General features: G+C 39.6%; 2 protein-coding genes and 1 pseudogene across 2 annotated transcripts in view; 1 reads left to right on the top strand and 2 right to left on the bottom strand.

Moving 5' to 3' along the window:
• Window positions 1-5,000, bottom strand: part of LOC138021128 (uncharacterized) — a 264,817-nt gene that overhangs the window by 87,888 nt on the left and 171,929 nt on the right. The window lies entirely within an intron of this gene.
• LOC138018416 (probable serine/threonine-protein kinase DDB_G0271682) overlaps window positions 1-5,000 on the bottom strand; it is a 115,972-nt gene that overhangs the window by 47,162 nt on the left and 63,810 nt on the right. The window lies entirely within an intron of this gene.
• The window catches only part of LOC138018419 (RNA exonuclease 4-like), a 19,369-nt pseudogene that overhangs the window by 1,044 nt on the left and 13,325 nt on the right, over window positions 1-5,000 (top strand).

Here is a 5,000-nt window from a genome sequence, read left to right as displayed (position 1 = left end):
GACAGAAGATAGAAGTGATCCTCTCACTTATAATAATACTAATAATAATAATAATAATAATAATAATAATAATATAATAATAATAATAATAATTGGCAGTGCTAATCACCCTTTTCTCGCAGTCTGGGGACTGAATTGCCAATGGGCGCAGCTCATGAGATTGGGCTGAAAGCATACGAAGGCGCCTCTGGCAGATGCTATACAGTCCACGTTTGATGTCAGAGCACAGCACCACAGACAGATGGTAATTAGCTGTGAGTTGATTTTGATGAGGGAGGAAAACTGGCGTACCCGGAGAAAAACCCTCGAGTCAGGTTGAGATGGACTGAAACTCAGCCCACATGCAAGCCAGGACCATAGTTGAACCCCGGCACGCAAGATAACCACTAAGCCACCCTGACACCCACCCACTTACCTGGACAATTTAATTTGTCTCTTATAGACACCTGAAGAATTCAGGTGGCTCTAACAGGATTTGAACCCATGACCTCTGTGATGCCGTTGCAATGCTCTGACTCTCGACTGAGCCATGAATCCATTGAGTTTGGAACAGGTCAGTTTTTGGAGCTCATCAATCACCATGTGTTCCCGGGCGGATGAATGATAGAAAGGTTTATTTGGTTCATTCAGTTCTGTACAGTCACATTTTGAAAGTAGTTCTATCCTTTCTCTTGCAGACTCTTCAAAAAGAGAGAAAGAAAGTGGAAGAATATGGTGAAGTAAAACATAGGAGCAGAAAGACATTCAAGACAAGGCTCAAGCCAAGTGAAAGTTCACAGAAAGCTAAAAGGTCAGTTAGCACGATGGCTTAGTGTTGGAGGTTGGGTGTATTTGGGGGGTCTTAAAGGGGGAGCTTGTGTCTTATCATGCCCCTGTTACAGTACTTGTTTTGACATGCTACTTTTAATTAAGGTTGTTTTATTTGTATTGTCCATATTTACTATTTCTGTTATTTTGTATGTTTGTTTTATGTTAAATTGTAGTTCTATCTTGGATTTGAAAAACTTAGGATTGGTACTTTTGAACAGCTTTCTTTGATAAGTACATGTACATACTGTCAATGTATATGCTCTGTTCTGAAGGTCCTCCTGTTCACAAGAAACAATAATTTATGTGACAAAGCATTACCCCTGTGGGATTTGTTTTCATTAATTATGTATGTGTCACCCAGTTGGGAAAATCAGGCAATGTGTCACAATTTGACTGCTTTTCACAACAAAATGTTATGTTGGGGACAACGTTTTAGTTGAAAACATTGTTTTTACTTTTCTCAAATATGACAAACACAAGAGGCTGACTAAAATAATTTTAGTCAGCCTCTTGTTCTACATTGTATATTTATTAAGTCACATAATTTTAATTTCATTTATTTCATCTTTCAGCGAAATCTGGTTTGATGACGTTGATCCAGAAGATCTTAGGCAAGTCACAGCATCAAAAACAGTTGAAACAACTAACGAAAATCTGCAAAGGACTCTTATTACTGGAAATATGGAGCAGTTGACTAAAAGGATTGCATTAGACTGTGAAATGGTTGGAATTGGAACTGGTGGCCCGAAACACATGCTAGCAAGAGTGTCAGTTGTTAACTCCCATGGCCATGTCGTTTATGACTGATTTGTGGCCCCACAGGAAAAAGTAGTCGATTACCGAACTTCTGTTAGTGGTGTTAGACCTGCAGATTTGAGAAATGGTAAGTCACTCACATCTTTGTTGGTTGTGTCATAATATGTTCAGTCCTGAAACAATGAATTTATATAGTGAGTGACTTGGCATACCATCAGGCTGACATATCTCTTGATCATAGCACATTGCCACATTGCCAGTGCACTTGAATCATTTAGGTAATCCTTTGCAATGAAACTTTTCATCTCAGCATTTAACAACAGCAAAACTGGGATTTTGAACACACATGTGATCACACCAGAGGAACCAAGTACTGAAAAAAGAGGCTGAAACACCTGTACATGTATTTCTCAGCTTCTTGACAGAAGACAACAAAATTTTGAGATGGTTTCACTTCAGCAACTGTGTTCTAACCCTCTCCTCCCCAATGAATGTTGCAAAATGTGAAGGGAAAGGGGAGATTCCTTGGTACTGAAGTGTTGATATTGTTATAGGGAAGGAGATGTTTGTTGTTTCCATGGTAAAATGGTGCATCTTGACACCATTTGTTGTAGATTTTTCATAGCAGAGGTAGAGAACCTGCAAACACAAGACAATGGCTGTAAGATATATATGTGCCATGTTTTTCTTCACATTGTGTTGAATTTTAGTAGCTGACCTGCAAGTTTCATGTTTCTAAACTGGCTTCACAGGTGACCAGAAGGGCATAGGTTAACTCCCTTCAGTAGGAATAGGAGTTTTTATGACTGCACTAGCATCAGTTGCCATTAAATTATCATTATTTTCATTCATTCGCCAAGCCAGAAACAAGCTAAATGTTGTATGGCTAGTAGGTCTGGGTAGTGGGCAAGATCACGAAGATCATGGGCAGTGATTGGCAATATCATCCTCCTTACAGTATTTACATGTAGGTTTTATTAACCCATCAACCCCTTGGAGTGAGACTTAACTTCCTTTCATTCATTAGCCTGCGTTACTAGCACTGAGGTGGTTTGGCGAATTTAGCTGCTTCTTTCCACTGAGGTAGACGCTTGAATGTAAATGGCCATATGAAAAGCGAGTGAAGGGGAAGGGGAGGCGGCGAGGAGAACGCGCGAGGAACCACCTGCAATCAACTCTACAACATTTTTGAAATCTCCCATTTCCAATTATGTGTGATGAGCATGGGTTTGATGTCAAGTCCCAACCAATCATAGTGCACCTTGCGTACTAATTCTGCTCTAATTCTGGTTATATTTAAACATCTGTTACAAAAGCTAAGGATCTATTGAAGATTTTTTTTATTTCACAGGATTGTACTTTTTAACGTTAAAGTAATCAACTAAATGTAGTGATGTCCTACGTTATTCAATTAACACTGTAAAATTAATTCTATTTGATAATATTCCTCCATGTGTTGTAATTTCTAGAGTAGGATGCCTTCGTTAAGAAATCTTGCAAAGCACTTTTTAAATATCAACATTCAACAAGGAGAACATCTTCTGTGAGTATTACTATTGTTTTTTTTTTGTTTGTTTGTTTTCAATAATAAAAGGTGCAGGGACGGATGTCGGTCGTTTCGCCTACCAGTCGAGATCTATTCACCTACACACGTGAAGTCGATTCGCCTGCACAAGTAAAATCGATTCGCTTAGTACATACTAAGGGAACCGAAAATGTATTGATACATATCAACCGATACAAGGGTACCCTTATTTTGAGCTGTAAGAGTCGACCAAAATAATGTATACGGTAAATTGGTGTAACGTGCGAACGATCAGGGGCACCCCAACGTCAATTTTCAGAAAATATCTGTTCGAAAGACGATTTGGTAATTTTCGGAACATTTGTTTTAAAATTTCTTACTTGCCTCCCTCTCCTAGGATTTTCGAACATTTAAAAAATGGTATAATTGCCCATTTTTAACGGATTGTTACCCTTAAAAGATCACCTAGAATTTTCGGGAGCCTTCTTTGTGGCTGAAATTTTCGAAAAGGTAAGTTTTGATCCCTATAATTTTGGGATCACTAGACTTTCAGCTAGGAAATCCGAACAGATGAAAAATGTTTAGGGTATAAAAATATGCCTACAATGTATATGATACCGTTTAAATACCAAAATACGTTTAACAATGCTATTTTTAAGTGGTTTTGAACTGTATTCTCGTTGGGTGCCCCTGAACGATGATATTCGATAACTACGCTCCACATTAGTAACTACTTACGAACCGAGCGCGAGGGCCGTACCGGGGAATATTGGCCCGAGGTCGTGGCATTACGGACCGAGCGCAGCGAGGTCCGTACAAAAACGACCGAGGGCCAATATTCCCCAGTACGGCTCGAGCTTGGCTCGGGTAGTAAGTAGTGTATTATATGGTTTATTTAAGTGATCGTGGCATCATGGCATCATGGCGACCACACGTGGTTCCTCTGGTCTCCTTGACTTTGCGTCATTATTTCTTCTTGTTGTCCTTCTCGGCTCTTTTCGACTATCCGATTATAGAGTTACTACTACGCTCCATAAGCCTACGTCACGGATCGTTACTACAAGAACATTACAAAGTCCTGTAGCTCCGGTTTGGTTTTCACACGAATTACAATTTCGTCTTATTCGTCGTGGAAGACGGTTGCGAAGCCGTGTGCCATATGATGTGGATGGTGCTCGATTGTTTCACCTGATCAAACTTTCTGGCGACATTCATCCAAACCGGGCCCTCCTCGGCAGTTGATCAAGGAATGGTAACCGGTTGTTTTGCCTACGGGTCGTTTCGCCCACTGTCTGTTCGCCTACGTATAATGTCGGTTCGCCTACGTCCAATATGTCAGTTCGCCTACGATTCATATGTAAGCTTTAAAACTGAATTGGTGTCGCACCTCACACAAAAAACTGTGACGGCTAGCTAAGGCGTTATTTCTGTAAACTTGTGTCTTGAGCGGGGTCCTTGAGCGGCCTATACCAAAGAAAGAGAGACTTTTCATTAAAGGGGCAAGGTCACGCTATTTTAGGTAATTTTGTTTAATTTTGTTAATTATGAGCTCTAAACGTGAAATTGGCAGAGCAAGAGTCTTTCATTTGCAAAATCACTGCCACATAACAACTGAGAATGATTTTCCAGCTTTGTAAATGACATTTTGATATAGACTGATATAAATTTGAAAAAAGGTGGGCCAACGTTTTTCAAATTTACCCAAATTCAATCCATTTCAGTCCTCTCCAGTTTTGTCCATCCATGTCCCTTCTTGGCATCCCTGTGTTTTGTTAGAGTTCTTCTATAGTTTTGAACAGTTATTTTGATATTTTAGTTAATTCTATGACCATTCGATCCGTGCTGAAATTGCCTAAAATTGCGTGACCTAGCCCCTTTAAGATATCAATAAAGGATAAGGTACGTAAGA

The sequence above is a fragment of the Montipora capricornis genome, chromosome 10, assembly GCF_036669925.1.
Source record: "Montipora capricornis isolate CH-2021 chromosome 10, ASM3666992v2, whole genome shotgun sequence".
Lineage (NCBI taxonomy): Eukaryota > Metazoa > Cnidaria > Anthozoa > Scleractinia > Acroporidae > Montipora > Montipora capricornis.
The sequence above is the reverse complement of the archived record's forward strand: the minus strand, read 5'-3'. Positions and strand labels throughout refer to the sequence as shown.